General features: G+C 40.0%; 1 long non-coding RNA gene across 4 annotated transcripts; it reads right to left on the bottom strand.

The window, feature by feature from the left end:
• Positions 1-10,481: 10,481 nt before the first annotated feature.
• LOC311253192 lies at positions 10,482-12,396 on the bottom strand. 4 transcript variants are annotated; one of them, XR_014621640.1, is made up of 3 exons: positions 12,274-12,396; positions 11,187-11,461; positions 10,482-11,089 (listed from the first exon to the last, which is right to left on the bottom strand). It is a non-coding gene; the product is annotated as an uncharacterized lncRNA (long non-coding RNA). The 4 variants fall into 4 exon arrangements; XR_014621641.1 differs by having other exon boundaries at positions 11,187-11,326; positions 12,274-12,384; XR_014621642.1 differs by lacking the exon at positions 12,274-12,396 and adding an exon at positions 12,056-12,249.
• Positions 12,397-18,932: the final 6,536 nt, after the last annotated feature.

Raw genomic sequence — 18,932 nt, 5'->3', positions numbered from 1 at the left:
CTCTTTTTTATTCCAGTAAATTTTCCAAAATGTTACCTCCCTCTAAGGCACGCTAAGAAATACAATGCTAACAGTTTTTTTGTTAACGTTGTGTTATGTTTATAGATTATTTACATCTCTATAATGCTGTTTGTGACAGACCAATTTCTGAGTTCTGAATAGCCTGTTTTTGTTCTATTAAGAAACTTTGCAACACTGCATTCTCAACATCAGTCTGTAATACATACATTACATTTCTGTAATGTACATACTTTTCAAGATTACAGCATTTTTTATTCTGCAAATTCTGTTTTAAACTTTAATTATAAGGATGAGTGTCAGATCTGGTCTGGTTACCCAACAGATTTCAGTGGCCCATTCACAGTAGAGACATGTTTCTGTATCATTTTGTACATGTGAGGAATGACTCCTGTCTCCTTTGACATATCAGACCAATAAGGTTTAATTGTTGTGGCCTCTTGATGATACACGATACAACTTGTTCAGCACATAAGCTCTAACTCACAGAAACACAGGAGCCCAATTAAAAGTCTGTTGCTGTGGCAGCTTTTGTGTCAGGTAAGACTGGAGGACACTGGTCTGACACAACACACACCTTTCATCCACAGCTGCTTCGAAAACACAAGAAAAATCATGTCTTTGTGTGGAATAAGCCACACATTCTCCAGAATGAAGATCCTGAACATCTTAAATACTTATAGTATTTGAACAAAGCGGCTATAATTTCAACCCAAAAAGTAATAATGAAACTCCTCCCACAGGATGTCATATAAAAACCCAAATAATAAACCAGAGTGCACTTTTATTATTAGCTACCGTGTCGTTTTTCCACCTAAAGCAGTGTCCCTGGAGTGCAGTTCTTCCTCTGCTAACCCTTCAGTCAGCACTTATTTTCCATGGATTCTCTGCGTTTTGCTCTCCCTTGCTTTCCTGGCACGTCAGCACAAATTTCCCGCTCCTTTAGTGTTGCTTATGATTATGTATAGCCTGAAGTGGCTTAGGTGGGTTACACACTGTGAAGAAGGAGCAGAGCTTAACTCAGTCAGAGGAGGTAATGGTGTTTGTGGGCTGCTGAAATAATGGAAGGGATGATAATGCATTTTGTTTGGTGAACAGTCGACGAAGATGCCATTGATGGTTTTGAGGCAGCAGAAATGTTTCACTGTCTGGAATGAGTCACAGCATGACGAGCTCTCACGACGATGAGTTAATGATGATTTGACTGAAAACATTTATTTTTTTTCCTTATTCTCAGAGTGATCTTCTTTGAAGGTCTATTAGTTGTAGAATGATGATTGAGTCCTTATACATAATTAAAGTTAGCAATAAGTCAAGGATTAGTAATATTGCTCAAACAAAGATAGAGTAAAAACTGTAATTAAAATATCCAAAGCAAAAATGTACGCATACACACGTTTAATACTTTATGTAATTGGATTATTATTATAAAACAGTAAGGGTTTCTATATAAAGTCCCTGGTGTGATAGAGGTTTCATGCCAGTCCACTACTGGTCAATGTGTTATTAATTTAATGATGTATCATTTGAGCAGAGAAACCCTGCAGCATGCTGTAAGATTACATTATTTAACTGTTCACAAAACAATGTCATCAAGTAGTGAAGATGATTTTGTGGTCCTCTAACTTCTTGAACAAAGAGAAATAATTACTGTGTCCATCCGATCCTGAAAACCACACAAGAACAAGGAGAGTTTCACCTGCTGATGAAGGACCTCAGAATGATCCCGATCACTCCCGGGTGTATGTCAGGATGTCAGTGGTCTATGGAACCACACAATAAAAAGAATACCACCAATTTCAACAAACTACTATGTGTAAGGTTGGGCCATCAGAAGAGTGCACGCTGGTTTCACCTGGATCTGGACATATTCAGACAAGATCATGGTGTTTAATAAAACAGACTGATCCCAGAACAACTACTGTCCTGAGATCAGTCTGTTTTACTAAACTCTTTCTTTCCTTTAATGGCTCTGAAGAGTCAGACAACCCTCTAAAGGCTTTTGACGGATGTAAAAAAAAAACACAGAAAACCGAACCAGTTCCATAAAAAATGAATGATGGACAAAAGTTTCAGTCAGTGTGTAAACAAGATTGACACAACATGAGGTTGTATTTATTTTTAAACGTGACTTCAGACAAAAAGAAAACATACTTGGTGTGCAGAGGCCTTAAGTCAGGCTGCAAAGGAAGCAGCAGAGGAAGCAGCAAAAATTGGCAGAAAACCCGATCACACTGAGACGCATCGCTAGAAACACAATGAACAAAGCAGTACCATTCTTTTCCTAGCGTATGCTGCGCCTGGCGGGCGCTCCTCACCTGGGCTGCAGGTTGCTTTTTTCTAGCAGTTTTTAGAAGTTGAAGGCCGGATGTGCGTGCAGCCGAGCTCCACAGACGTTCTTCCTGGTTGTTCCTGTTTTTTCTATTGTACTGTCATTTTTTGTGGCAATCTCTGGCACAAGAATTTTATCCAGGATTAATAAAGTTCGATCTCATATTATCTTACACAACGATCTTTAACAACGAGTCCCTGTGTGATCAGGCCCTAAAGCAGCTTAAATAACGTGTCCTGTCGGAGATTTTCCAATTGGATGCAAGAAAGCAGTTTGTTTTTTCCCATGAGTGAATGTGCTGCTACAGTAAACAGTAAAATGAAACAAATAAAAGAGTAGAACAGGTTTTGAAAAACACAGCTGAAAAAAATGTTACAGCTGCTGTGATGTGACCTTGTCTGTTTATTCAGAGCCTCTTTTCAATCAGAAGCCAAGGAGAGCAACACGTGCAGCAAAGCAACGTTACCCTGACTCCTTCAACATTGTCCGAGTACCAGTAGAGGTCAAAACTCCTGATTCTTTAGTATTTAGCTGTGATTTAATTATTCCCCTTGATAAAGGAGCTGGTGGTTCGTCAGTGGAAAGCCTGTGGCAATGAAAGCGCATGTATGGGACATACTCTAAGCCCAGAATCCATGAAATTCAAGGATAAAAGAAATGAAGAAGTCCAATTTCAGATATCATTCTCATTATCCAGAGAAAAGTTATAATTAAGAGGCACTTGCTGGAGGGAACATTATCTGAGTCTCATCCACTGTGAGGAGTGGGCTGTGTGTTTCTGTGTTTAGCTGGAAACAGTGGGGGTAATTATACTTCTCAGGGCTCGGGCCAGCTGATAAAGTTTTAAAGGCTTTTTTTTATGGGCAGATTGAGGAAAAGGCAACCCCCTCTTCCACCTCTCCCCTCTATATCCCCACACAAGTGGTGCTGGAAAGACATCGCAAGGTCATACAGATAAAATAAATCTGTTAAAAGATCAAATAGTTCCTGTAGATCGAAAAAACGAAACGCGGAGCCAAAGCAATAGTGGGGAGAAATCAAAGTGAAATTGAAAGCAGAGCTGAGAGGCTGAGGGAGCGATGGAAGGATAGCATGTGGGTGTGAGGACAGAAGAAGAAGAAAAACAGAAACAGACTGGATGTGACAGATGAGAGGGGAGAGGTGATGGCTCGCTGAAAGGCCATTAGGACAATCACATCAACACAGTGTAAACATGTACCTGTCATATCACTGAGGAGAGGAGAGAGATTACTCACCATTGGTACATGATTCATCATAATGTCGGCTCGGTATTAGAAGAATTTTGTTTGCAAAGCCCGGGCCCTTTGAGGCTAATTAAAGATTAGTTACTGGCACACAACAAAGAGTGCTGCTTTCCTGCACAAACACACAACAAGCAGCCTTGATTGAATTAAATCTGAGCAGAGATTGAGCTCAGGCTGAAGTGACAGCACAGTTTTGGCCTGAGTTCAGATGTTAATATCCAGAGGCAGCGCATATGTACAAAGAAGGACAAATGCATCGATCACAGGATTGAGCAGTAGCCCGTCGTCTCTGGCACTTTCTGAAATCTTACCGTGTCTCCTCTGGAAAATGGAGGACAAACTATGTAAGGAAAGGAAAATTGGATATCCTTCAGGAGGAGGAAGGAGGAAAAACAGTAATTGTGATTCTTCGAACGGATACACAGGCGGGGGAGGAAGAAAAAAAAAACCCCAACGGTATCACATTTAGGCCCAGTCGAAACTCAATCGCTTTCTACAATGGGACAAGTACTTGAAAGAAAAGAGCTAAAACTTTTGGGTTCTTGGTGTAATTGGACAACTTCACATCCAACAACAAGACTGCAGCATCCCAAATCTTTGCTTCGATTTGGACATGTCACAACAAATGACCAACACACAGCCTGGCCTGTTTGTAAGCCTCAGTGTGCACTACATCCCTTCTTCTTCACCATACAGTTATCATCCCTGAAAGAAATGCTTGTTTTAAAAAACATGACCCCATCTCATCAGCTATGATCAGTATCTAGACACATTATCTGGGTAATGACATTGATCAAACACAGATTAAACCCTATCCTGCCCACATTGTGATAGGGTCTCAGTATATATCGGGGATGGAGCTGGCAGAGTGGTCAGGGTCGGGCTAGATGTTTACATTTTCCAGCTAGCTGATTGCTGATATATTCCTGTGGGTGTTAAATAAATGAAAACTGTCAAGAAAGGAAATATTATTACACCTATTTTCCGTATGAACAGAAAGATACAACCTTACACCTTCTGGATTCAGGTGTCTTCCTTTAAACCAAACTAAGACGAGCTGATTGATATAATATGTAAGAATTCTGCATTAAGATGATGAAAATGACTAGACCTTTGTTATTTGTTGAATTGTGTACTTAATGTTTCCAACATTGTTCAAACCAGAAGAAATCCAGATTTACTCCGGGTGAGAGAGTCTAAGGACTAATGGTCTAAAGCGCATGGTGCAAGTGCATTTAGGGCGTGTCTAACTCCCTTGCATTGATATGAGACGGTGGTACTCCTCGTCGCTGTGCTACAAGGATGTGGTGCTTGGCTGCTATCAAAAAATGCACTGATATTTAACTGAGAAAAAGTCACCTCACAAAACCAACCAGATCACAGGAAGAAAAGGAGTCTAACTTGACAGTAGGTCTGATGGTAACTCAAACAACAGAGGCCATTAAATTTAAAACATAGTTTCTTTGAGAGTCCACATTTGTTGGGCCTCCTTTCATCAGAGATATACTTATGTTTAATTCTGATATTCATCCCATTAGCAGGCACAGAATACCCCATCTTTTACTGATAAAATTACAGACATCAAATAGCAATGGTTATGAATTATTGCTACTTGCCAAACCTTGAAGCTAGTTACAACACTGTGTCCTCACACTGTGGGTTTTTCAGACTGATTAAATATTTATCTTTTGTTCCAAAAATAAAGCTGAAAATCCATCTCTGAACCGGGAGGAACAGACACCAGGGCTTTTGTATCATTATTAGCTCCGAAACACATTCTCATCTTGCCTTTGTTTCATGTCCATGTGACATTACATTCCACTAGAACACAGTCTCCAGGCTTGCCTTACAGATTTTGTCAATAACTATATTCAAGTTTGATATGGGCTTCATATGAGCTGTTTCTGTTTCACTTCACACATGGTCTTCAAGAACTACAACCACTTGAGCATCTTGCTGTAAATCTGGCATAGAGAGCAACAGACTGACTTTCAATCTGTGTAAAATCCTCTCTTGTGCCCCCATTGACCAACCTCAGATCTTACTTTCTTTGAGAAGAGCCTCTTGAACTTAAGATTAACATACCGACTTTCTCTAGTGCATTATGTGCAGCTGGGTTGCTGTGCGCCCACAGTTAGTAATGGAGCGGTCATTAAATTGCACTTTAGTATAGCACTTCCATAAAGTTGTGGGACTCAAGAGAGAAAAGTTAAAAGTAAAAGTTAATTCATAGTCATTTTACAACGCTGGGGTTGTAAAATGAAACTAAGTTTAGTCTTCATACTGCATAGCAGGAAAAATGAAAAACAAATCATTTTATACAGTGGGGTGTGGAGGATGAGTTGAGGAGTCTCACAGCCAGAGGAAAGAAACTGCAGTGGATACTTCTGTATCTTTTTTGCGTATCTTTTGGTGGGTTATGCAAGAACCATGTCAGTTTGTGATGTTTCCAGTCCATAGCTCCTCTGTAAACGTTGTCAAGAATCTGGCTCTGGACTTGAGCCTTCTTAAGTTTCCTTAAGTAGAGCCTTTTCTGTGCCTTTTTAACCAGGGTGGTGATGCGTTCATGCCTGTAGCATCTTTTCCTTTCCCCATCTCTTCTCTGCTGTCATTAAATAGCTAAGGTAATGAGACATTTCCTCACCATTCAGCAGTCAATTAAGTGGGCAACTGTACATTAAAGTGTATTTCGGCACCTCCGTGGCTCATTACGGCAGGCGAGAGTGAAGATACTATATATCCATTTTTTAATCCCAAAACTTTAAACAGCTCTGTCCTCTCCTCAGCTCCTGGTGTTTTCTTCCAGATTCTGGAGCCTCCAGCCTCCAGTCTCCTCCAGAGCTTGCAGGCAAAACACAGGTGGCCAGCCCTCACTCTTTTATGCTGGAATCAGACTGCACGATATTTATGTAGTTCGCGATGGTCACCACGTCAGATTAAGCAATCAAGGTGGCATAAATTGTTGCCGTGTCTTGGTCAGAAACTGGCAAGCTACGAGTATGACCCCGACCAATCATCTGGGAGTCGGGACAGGAAATTGTCAATCATGGCTACAGAAGTGCTGTGTTTGATGCTAGTGGTCTTTTCGGACAAGCAAGTTACTCACAGGGCCTCTGCTATTTCCCACCAACATTTTTCTTTTTTGACTCTGTCACGGTCGTCCCTCGAGAAAACATCAAAAAGGGCAGGGGTATTGTTGCCAAAGCTCAACGAACCATTCCTCTACTTTACATATACACGTCAGAGCACTCTGTCACCCTATTGGTCAACATCAAGGAGTATGTTGTAGGAGATGTCAAACTAGGCAGGAAGATATAAACATTTCTGACATGCTAGACTTTTTGTCGTGGTGTCGTGGATTATCACTGTCCTTCAATTAAGTTACACTACACATCTGTTCGTCGTTCCCGACATTCATAATCGGACCCGACACTGGAAATTTGTCGGCCACGATCCAAATGTGTGAAAATCGGCATAAATTTGTGTTGTCTGATCCTGGCGTTAGTCCAATTAACCACACAGAAAGTCATATTATTTGTCTGATATCTGCGTTAAAAACACTATGAATACAGCCAAGAGATCAGAGATCAGTTCACTGACTGAAATTAGCTGAGCTGAAGCCGAGCAGCCAGCTCGTGGGTACCTGTCACTTAAAGCAGCAATGCCCCTAATTATGTTCAACTAATATAGTTCAAATGAGTTAAATAAAGATTCATCCCCCTACAGTTGTCATGAAGGGATACATTTGGTATAGAGGCCAAAACCATTGTTTACACCAGGCTGGAAACGTGTTTGTTTCTGCTGCAAAGTTGGGCATTTTAACTGGCTCTTATGGGGATTGACTCACTTTTGGAGCCAGCCTCAAGTGGCCATTCAAGTAACGGTTTTCGTCACTCCTGCACTGGCTTCAATTCTCAGAATGGGAGAGTGAGAGTCTTACCTCAGCCGAGTGTTTTCGTTGATAAAAGGCTTTTCAACTCCAGCAGTGCAAAAAAAAGCTTAATTCGGAGCAAACGTTGACCATATTTTCGCCTCTTCCTCTGTTGATTTCAACATCAAAGGCTCTGCAGAGTCTTCCTTAGCTCATAAACTGAAAACCTGTGCAATATCCTGTGTTTCAACCTCAATGAAAATCAAGGAATCAACTACCAGCACCTGACCGCAGTCGTATACACCCTTCAAATGGAAGGGTTACACCCCGCCTTTCCGAAACCCCGCTGTTCCGAAAATAGACTTCCATTCATCGTAATGGCGTGGTTTCTCATTTTTTCTAAAGACCCCGCTATTCCGAAAAGGCTATTGTGGTACCCCTGACCCTAACCCCTAACCCTAACCATATTGGAAGTAATTGGAAGTTGAAAGTCGGATTCGGAACAGCGGTGTGTCGGAGTGGGATGTGTCGGGATGGAGGGGTTTCGGAATGGAGGTGTTTCGAAATGTCGGGCTGTTCCCAAATGGAAGGCACTCTAGACATGGATGAGCTCTAGAATGAGACCTGTGTTCTGAAAGAGGTCTGCCTCACCTTGAGGTGAGGTGAGGTGAGCGTTGGGCCCAAGCTTTAAAGAACAGGTCTGCTTTCTCCCAGTACAGTATGCCAAGCTCCTGTACTTTGTGCCAAGTATCCCTGTTAGCAGTGCTTACTACAAGTGTGTTTTTTCCACCATGAAAGGTGCCTGGAGTGATTTTAACTCATTTAACTTGGTCGAAATCAAAGTTGAGATGAATTTACAGATGAGCTGTGAGGACTTCCATTAATTCATCCTTGGAAAGAGGAACATCTGGGTGCGCCAGCCCTCCGCAGTATAGTCTTCCTACGAGGTAGGCTAAGTGGATCTAAATTATTGATGTTGTAATGTTATATGCCCAAAATAAATAACACAAATAGATGTTGAACATAGTGGAAGTTGCAGTTATGAGGACAGGGAAAGTGCAGGCAGCGTAGAGAAGGAGGGGTTGGGGACTGCACTGATGATATGAATGAAAACATAGACTCATTTAATTAATTTTTGTTATTGAAGTTATCTAGGCCTCGGTATCAACAAAAAGGGCTTTGTATACACCTGTTCCTTCTGTATGAAGTTTGTATATGTGCGTCCTAGACAGCCCATCCCTATCAGAAAACAACCACATAGCTTGACTAAGAAGGCAGCTTATTATCATCCATATTGATGTTTGTTGTTAGTTGGCAACCTCTAGTGGCTGTAGTAATTATGACAGCAGCACAGGAGGAAGTCAGGTGAAGAAGTATGAAGTCAGCAAAGGATGGAGGATGGAGTGGATGGTCTGGTTAAACTGTCATTGGGATTTTAACCTGTAGACCACCGTTTGTGTTCAGTATGAAACCAAAAGTCAACAGTTGGTTGTTTTAACATACTATGTAGTGTAGTTAAGTTACGTCACGTACATAACTTGAAGAAAAGTATAATTGGAGCTTTGATTGATTTACAGAAATAAACTCATCACCTCATTCCTTCTACAAACTGCTCCTAGCAGGGCTACGTTGGTTTCTGTACCGACTGAAAGTGAAAACAGTGGGGACAGATGCATCTGTTTCTGCTTGGTTAGAGCAAATTGACCCTTCTTTAATAGAAAGACACTGTCACACTTCACTTTAAAGGGCTGTGTTGCTTTAGCCACAAGCAGCCTGCCAGGATCATTTGAGACCATCACATGATCATGTTCACTATTGTTTTTGTATTCATTGTCATGTTTACATGATTCAGGATTTGCCCTACAAATATGCTCCTACACTGATTCAAACAAACATGTTGATCCCTGAAATCCAATAGTCATTTCAGGGATGAGAGGTTTATCTTTAAAAACTCACAGGCTTGTCATTTTGAAGATTGCCTTGCTACAGGTGAGATTTTTAATAATTGCAGCGGCATTATTTGCTTTCTGTCAGTAAGAAGCTGCTGTCTGGGCGAGCTAAATCTTATTTTAAATAAACCAGGGGATTCACACATGTTTTGTTTCCAATCTGCTGCTGTCACATTTCTCTGGTGCGTAGAATTTTCATTGGGGATCTTTTTCACACATAACACATGGAACAACATTTCATGCTTGTATGCTGCAGGGCAGGCAAGTCTCTAAGGAGACAGATGTCATGTCCTGACTAATTTGAACAACATACAAACTGATTATTAACAGTCAGCCGCAAGGCATTCTCTCTCCCTCTCTGTGTTCAATTTCCAATGCTCAATCACAGCATGAGAGCACGTAGCAAGTCCCCTCAGAGCGCAAACAGTGATCAATACCAAGAAAGACATCCACAGACTGACATTAGCCATTCCAGTGTTTTGCTTAGGCCCCTAGTCAAAGTGGGCTGATATTTTTATTGATCGCAGTTGGCTTGAAAATGCTGAGCAGGGATGCCTGTATAATTAGCCACAACAGTGAAGTGGCCTTAAACAAAAAAAAGAACATATAACTTACCTTAGAGCTCATAGAACGTATTAAAATACAGTGAACAGTTTAAGAAGCAACATTCAGACTAGATTAGACAGACTATGTCTCTTTTCTATCATGTTTACATTTCTGATCTGCTCATTTGATTCATTTCATTAATTCTGGATTCAGTTATAGCATATACACATTCCAGTTATCCTCAATGTAAAACATCGGACAGGGGTTGGTAATTAAGAGTGGTCTTATGACCGCTGAGTTGACACCAATGGCATCCATTTGAAAGGCCTGGAAAAGGCCAATAAGTAGATCTTGAATTGAGTTCCTTGTTAAATATACAGCCACATGCTTACATAGACAAAGAACATGTATATCATGTCTTCACTACCAGTTATTTCTACAGCTCTCATTTTCCTGTGATGGAGTGGAACACATACTTTGTCACAAAAACATTCATGAAGTTTGGTTCAAATCTGAATTTATTAGGTCTTCTGAAAATGTGACCAAATCTCTGCTGGCTCATTTTTACATGCAAATGGTATAACTTGTACATTAAAGCACAGTTTCAACTGTTCTTATGCTACATCGCATGGGTAAATGATCTTGCAATATTCTATTTTGCAGTTGACAAGACAAATAAGTTAAGGTTAAACAAAAAAAAAAAAAAACACAAACGCGACACACAGGCAGGCAACAGAACAAAAAAACAAGCTGTAAATAAAGTTGAGTCCAAAAAGTCCAAGCACAAAAGTCAGCAACTAAAATGGAAGGAACAGGCAACGCTAAACCAAGAACAAAAAACTATAAAAATACAAATGTTATGCTCGGTTGGTGGAGTGTGGACCCAAAAGCGGACAATGAGGCTGAAAGTAGGTCATAAAAAGGTAATTTATTGATTTCACAATGGTTTAGAAAGTGAAGGTGTAGAGCGTCCCAGGCGGCGTCCCCACTCACGATGGCGCTTGTCCGTGGCGAGGTGAGACTCAGGTGAGCACAGAGTCAGGCCGCTGGCTGAAGTGGAGTGCAGAGAGCTGGCGTTGGAAACACGAAGTCGGCGTGCTGGTGAACACTGGTCATGGAGAGAACATGTGAAAATGTTAGATATCTAAGAGAGCAAAACACAACTAGAAGTCATAGAAAACAATGATCTAACAGGAGCCTTGTACCACATCGAACTGATGAAATGATCTGGCAGCTGTGTGGAGAGCAGGGCTTTATCAGCAGGTGCTGATTGCCAACCTGCTGCAGGTGAGCGTGTGACAGCAGCTTTGTAGTGGGAAGCTCCGCCCAGCCTCTCAATGCACCTCTGCAAGCACAACAGAAAAAGAACCCACACCAAGCACCAAAATATCCACCACAGAATATAACGGAACATAACAAACTAAATAAAAGTACAAACCAAAGCTCTTGAAATGCAGGCAGGAACAGGAAGGACACAGGGCTAAACAGGATTGAGACGCATGACAACAGATCAATCAAACTGACAGAGAGAGGGGAAGTAAAGGACCTAAATACACAGGGGGTGATTAACTGATGGGACACAGGTGAACACAGAAAGAGGCTGAGAAGACAAAGGGAGGTAATGAAAATGAAAAGCAAAACATGACACATGACAGAACTGAACCACCGACTTGAATCATGATGAGATGACAACCTAGAATTTCTTATCTCAGTTCTTATTATCAGCTGATGTGGCTGGGCAGAGGCTGGACTGACTGAGCTGAACATCAGCCTTCCAAAATACCGGATCTTTCACTTGGTGGAGTAACTTACAGCCCTCTTCACCACTTTGAAGGTACTGGTAGGCTTCAGTGCTCTTGTAATGTTTCATATTGGCACCATCTACTCTAAGGGGCAGCACAGAATAAATGGATATTCCTGTCAGTTGTTTCTGGCCCCTTTCATACGTCATCCTCCCGGTCGCCAGTAGCAACCATTAAAGGTTGCACTACATTTACACCGTTGGACCATTAGGAGAAGTATTGGTTTTTATCTGTTCCTTGTTCCCATAACAAATAAAATGTGTGCTACATACCCATCTGCTTAAGCCTGAAATACATGAAAACCATGCAACATAAAAGCACGTCTGCCAAGTTTCACCAAAGGTTTGGAGTGAGACTTTGAAGGAAGGGAATTTCAGTCGCTGGCAAAAGAAATGGGGCCGTTTGAAGCCAGATTTACAGGAATATCTCATTTTAAATTAACACTAGGATTAGACTGTTTTTATCAATGTTTGCTCAGTTTCTCACTCACCTCCATGCCAGCCGCTCTCTCTGCCTCTGTAACAATCAGGCAAGGAGTGAGTGAGCTGGAGGAGCTCTGGCTTGATTGCAGATGAGCTGCAGCTGAGAGTCCAGGTGAGGTGAGTCAGGTGAGGAGGTGGGTGTGGCTGGCTGGCAGGTAGGAGCAGCCCCTCTGTCTTTACTCTGAGTATACCAGTGAACATGCAAGAAATCTTATCAGTAAATTAGTGACTAGAAAGATGTTCATACACAGTCTACATTAAGAACACTCACAAAAAATGCATTAAAGCTGTTTACCATATGTCCATATTAAAATTTTCATTATCATTATCAGTAAAATACTGAGGATAACTTATTTGTCCTGAACCATGTATAATAATACTATTTAATATATTCCATATTCCTTTAACATTATTTTTAATATCATCTAATATTTTACTGTAGTATTCCTTCCTACATCTTCTTATAAGTAAACTTATTCTTATATTTTTTATATTTATTTCCTGCCTCTTTAGTTCTCTGTCTTATGAAATCTTTGTGTATTTTTCTTCTTGCAGGCGTTTTGTGATCCCCGGTGATCCATGGATGATCTCTATATTTATGTTTTCTGCAATATTGTTTTATGGGACAATTTGAATCATATAATGATCTGAATATTCTTAAGAATGTTTCATATGCACTGTCACTAACCTTTTCCTTGTATAATATTTCCCAATTTTGTGCCAGTAAATCATGTTTGAGTGCATTGTTCATTGATTCTTCTGTCCTCATTGGTCTGTATTCTGGTTTCTAGCCAAGGTGAGTTTTTTACTGTTTAACGTCATAGACTGTAAAAACTGGTAGATGGTCACTGATGTCATTAATTAATAGTCCGCTCTTTGTATTGTTTTCTATGTCATCAGTGAATATGTTATCTATTAAAGTGGCACAGTAGGATGTTACTCTACTGGGTCTGGTCATTTTGGAAATAGGCTCATACTGTACATAGTGTTGATGAATTCTTCAGTATTTTTTTGTTTATTTGGATTCAACAGATCAACATTGAAATCCCTGCAGATGAAAAAGTACAAGTAAAAACATTGATTACTGATAATCAGTTAACTGTCTTAATGGTTTGATTATACTGTTCCTCTGTGTAGTAGCAGCTATTATTATTTATGTTACAGAAGAAATTATTTTCCGGATCGATATTATTTCCCATAGTCTGTAAATTGTGGTGACTATTTACAATGCATTTTATTAATCCAGAAGAAGAACATAATTCATATCAAAATTAGATGGTTACCTACCGTTTGACCTTCCACTTCAGTTGAAAGGCGGTCATTACTCAGCTCACAATATTTTTTTAAATGTTTGCAGACTGTTGGCTAAAGATTGTTTTCTCCTGGTACTCATTGCCTTTCATTGGGTTGGTTGGAGTTGGGCATGAGGAGTGATGATTGGTTAGGGTTAATATCTGGGTAAGCCAATCAGAGGCAGAATAGGGCCCTAAGTACAGCAAGCAGCAAGTGAGGAAATATATTAGAGGGGGAAGAAATAAAAAAGGGGCAATATATCATTCTCAACGTGTGACATAGGAGGATAAGCGTGTGACTGTGTGAAGAAGCTCAATTCTTCTATTCTCTATTTTGACGTCAACCCGAATTTCAAAATGCAACATGTTTACAACATTGGAGGTTGATATAAAGCCAGTGATGCGTTCTGACATCAACCCAATTTTTCAAACCAAAATTCAACATGTTTCCAATGTTAGTCTTGATGTGAAGCTGACGTTGGGTTTTGACTGATTTTCATTTTCCGACAAACATTTTACGTCTGTCCAACGTCTTTCTGATGTTATACTGACATCTGTTGCCAGCTGGGTTTGAAGAGTGTTAGGTTGAGTAGGTAGAATCCATCTAAGTCAAATTCAATTCAAAGGTGGCTTTATTGGCATGAAAGTTTAACAACAATGTTGCCAAAGCATCTGTCCAAACACTAATAACAACACAAACACAATACCAAGATTGATTTACATTAATATAAAATATAACTATGTCTATGTCTATCCATCTACCCACATGAAGGCCCAACAAGACTAATGTGGGTTGCCAGGGCTAGGTTCAACGACCCACAAGTGGCCCTAACGACTCTGAAACTCAGAGCTCACACATGTCCTTAATGACTCTGTAAGGACACTCCCACACAGAGGAGCCTGCAACTCTCCTCTAGTTAGTTAGAACTGAAGAAGCCTCTTGGGTGAAGTCTGAAACATGTCCAGTTGGCTACAATACAGCACTTAGAAACCTGAATTTATGTTACTTTTGTCAGCCTAGTGTTTATAAGAGAGGAGAAAGTCAGCAAGGCCTGGTAGTGTGACAATGACTATGTTTGTACCAAAAGCCAAATTCTAGTAGACGTCTCTTGTATTAATTCCTCAGCTAAAGTCTAATCTAATGAGTATATTTTTAGATGCGGTCCAAGAGTCATCACATAGCTTTGACATTGCTCTGTCAGAGCAGAACAGCCTCTCTCCGGCGCACTGAGCAGAATGCAGATGCCCTTTCTCTCACTTATTTCTATTCCCCTGTGAATCCGACCTGAAAAGGTTAGGCCACTATTCCGTAAAAGTCAAGCCGCCGCTCAGCGTTGTAGTTTTCTTTAAAAAATGACATTTGGCTTGACATGTTTTTTTTTCTTTACTCTAGCAGTTTATATACTGTACCAGCATTTCTACACTGTTTCTGTGTCAGTGGGGTTGATACAAATATAAAACTGAGGTTTTCCTTCATTCTGATCGAGAAACCTTGTTGTTAACCGCAGAACAGTTTGTGACATATTCTGTGTGTGGGAGATTTTCTCTTTAATTAGCTGTCACATCATTGTGTTTAAAGTAAAGTTATAACAGCAACAACTGTTCAGTGTAATAAGAACTGCGTGGCTTATAATAATTTACAGAGGCAAAAAAAGGCCACAGAGTTAGGTATAATTGGTTTCACTTTTGTCTGTTTACTAGATGTGAAAGCTTATTATGTGTTTGTTATGTGTTTGTTTTTTTGTTACTTGTGTTTGTTTTTGTGAGGGCCTTATTCAGGATTAAATTGCTCTCTATAAAGTTCTGAAAAATGAAAACTGTTAACAACAGTTCTGTAGATCTAACTATCCAAGTAAAAACTCATGTTTAATACAACTTGGGTTGTTATTATTTCTGTAAGTTCTGAACATTGCACTCACCAAAGTAAATGCTCAAATCAAAGATGGCCAAAGCTTTTAAAATGATACACAAATTATGAATGCAAAGCAAACTTTAGTGGTGCCGTGACTAAATAAACTCAAGACACAAGTAGGTGCAAATAGATGCTAATGAGCCCTAAAATTCACAGTTATGCTGAGGCTTTATTATTCTACTTTTTTTTTTATACCAAGATGATTTGAGAGAGAGAGATGTGAGGAAACTAATTGGAGTTTCTGATGACTTTCATCAGAATGGGGTGACCAGATGTCCCCGTTTTCCAGAGACAATCTTCATTTTTTGGTGGCCTGTCCCCATTTCTAACTATGTGTCAAAAACAGACTGCAAAGTGAAATCATTTTTAAAACACTGAAAGGGGCTTTCAACCGGTTATTAAACCAGTTAAAGTCTCAATCTAATACTGGTGCCTCTATTTGACCTTAAGCAAACAAGACCATCAGTGAGAAGACTGACTTGTATCTATATACAGTAGTATATAGTACAGTACAGTAGTATATGTGCATTCTAAATTCTTGGCACTGGGTTGGATTCTTTCTTATCTGAGTAGGATGAGTGAATATTAAAACTTTTTTGTGACAGATTTTTCAATGCTGTTAGCACCACAAACACAATCCCATTGACCTCTACTGTAACAGCAGCAGCAGCAGAAGACATTTTGACTCTTGATAGAAAGCATGGGTGTTACCAATGACATCAACAATGGCTCTGTTCTATTCTATTGTCCCAGAGACAGTGACAGTGCGACAGGTACCAGAGCCCTGAAATGGAATAAGCTAAAAGGAATTCAGCCCTCATTCACTTTATTAATTACACTCATGCTTTACTACTGTCACATGTCAAAATGTCTGCAGGTGAAGAGGCGGTGAAGAGGTGAAGTGGCCACAGATCTTTGAAGACGCATATCTCAAAACCTCCGCAAATGAAACCAAAACCGTGAGAGAAAAATACCTTAAGGGATACAAGTAAATATATTTCTTTATGATCTAGGGTGAACTGACCCTTTAAATGCAGTGTCGGTTAAGTTACTTCCTAAATGTAATGTATTACATAGTACTTATTACCATCATTAGAAAGTAATGTTACTTTACAATATTACAATCTGTGTAGAATAATATGCTATTAATGACGCTACTTTTATATTACATTCACTAAAGTTACCGCAGAAGTGCAACCAGGCATTTACAAAGCTTATCTATGGATCTACAGTGTCTATCTATAAAATGGAGGAGGACAGTATTGGATTAATCTGGTCTCTTTTGATTATAAAACCTTCTACTATCATTCAAAACTTATCATCACCAGCTGCGTTTAGAAAACAACTGGAAAGTTGCCTCTCACTGCAGAACTGCGCTCTATCTGACTGGGCCCTAAAACCGCCTGTGATGAGGTGGGAGGTGGGACCACAACGCATGGAAATAGCTTGGCTCCCCTGCAACCCAACTTCCCATCAATACACCACTGGATAGAGAAAATCATTTGCTACCATCGTGATTGATATGTTGATGGCCATTAACAGCTGCTTCTGTCATGTCAGTGAAGATACATGAAAGAGCCAGTTGGCCTTCCAAACTGGGAGGCTGTCCTGTTGTGCAATTAAATAAAAAACGGTGGGGACACTTTCATGTTGTAGCAACATAATGAAAACAGTCATACCCAACTACATTGAGCAGGAATAATAGAAAATATGTCTTCTGTGTTTTTGATTGAGAAATGAAGTTGGCAGTGAGCGATGGACTTCATTAGACAATATTCAACTTGGTTTAATAATATATAGCTTGGTTTAATTTGATGAAAAACCCTATTTGATCCTCTTTTGCTTACCACGTCTGCAAATCTGAATGAATTATTCTCTCTTGAGGTTTCCTTTAAATTAACTGAACAAAGGAACTGTGGAGAATCTAAGTGATCTAACCATATACAGTGTGTGTGTTTTGTCCATATTGACAAAAGTTAAAACATTTATATGATTACGTATGTATATATTATTTCCATTTTGTAGTGCCTAGTCGTACTTCTGCTGTAAATTTGGTGAAAGTAGTACAAAAATAGTGTAATTAGTAATGCACTTCTCTGCAGACCGTAATATTATGAAGTAACTCATTCCTCTCAAATGATAGTAAAATGTAATAGGTTACATTTTGGAAGAAACTTGCCCAACAAAACATATGCAGGGGTGATGTTTTGGGCTTAGAAGAGGTTTTTGTGGTGATATTCACAGTAGACGTGCAGCTAACTGGAAGCTAAAAGCACTGGCATCGCTGACTGGAGACACAAAGAGTGTTGCTGGCTTTGACCTGTGTGAGCTGAACAGTCAGACTGATGGCCTTAAAGAGGACGGGGCTACAGCGAAGCGTTTCAGACAGAGGGTTAATACAATCCTGCACCTGGACAGTATAATGGGACTGTGTTTCTCAGACAGTAAACGTGTTAACCTATTCTAGTAGATAGTTGTAGGCTAAAAAACCTCCCTTTGTAGTTTCCTTAGGAAAAACACCTGTGTCTGAGATTTGTTTACCAAAGTGTGGATATGTGACGTCAGGTTCCCTGTTACCCTTTTGTGGACCAATGGGAGATGAAGGATGATTTTGAAGGATGTCTGTCTGATTGATCCACATGAGTCTACAACCCTACTTAAGACAGCCTCCCCCATTGTCTTGTAAGATAACCTGATGAAGGTCTAAGTACCGAAACGTCGTTGTCATTAAACTGAATTGCAAGTGAAGTGGACAGTGTGCGGGAGTCTTTTTCCCCAGCATTTCAAACAAAAGTAAATTGATTCAGAAGTCGAGCCGAGAGGAAGCTGAGAGGCTGGAACCAAAAAATAGAAAATTTTCCTTGGACTGAATTGCAAACAGAAGTAGGAAGCAGAACAAAAGTGTCACATTCTACAGGCCGTTGTGCATTGTGCGGCACAGATGGGATCACACCAACTGCATGTCAGGTAGTGTGTGTATGGTGCAATGGAAGAGCTGACATGAGAGGAGTGAGTTTGGCGAAGCAGGTGAACTGCAGGCTTACCAAGTTTAATATGTACAACCCTTATAGCAAACCAAATATATTGTCAGTATAAACAAAGGTTAAAGTTTACCATGCAAGGATGTTCAGGCATACTTAATAACTCTGGCACATTATTGTTGTATCACTGTATAAATAGCACTTCACTATTAGACCTTGTGTTATAAAATAATTCATAAACTGACATGAACAACTGAACATTTTGTCTGTCAGAACAATTATTAAATCTACAGAGATTTTTAGACAATTGAAGGACTTTGATTGTCACTGGCCCAGAAAGTGATTTGATTCTATGAAATCTCTCCCTCACATCGGCTGACTCTAAGAAGCTTTTTGAACACAGGCCATGGTAGCAACATCTATTCAGCCAGCCAGTTTGCTGACAACGGCTGGTACTTCATCCTTAAAAAGGGCCACAAAAG

This window comes from Pagrus pagrus, assembly GCF_965226575.1.
Source record: "Pagrus pagrus genome assembly, chromosome: 24".
Taxonomy (NCBI): domain Eukaryota; kingdom Metazoa; phylum Chordata; class Actinopteri; order Spariformes; family Sparidae; genus Pagrus; species Pagrus pagrus.
The sequence above is the reverse complement of the archived record's forward strand: the minus strand, read 5'-3'. Positions and strand labels throughout refer to the sequence as shown.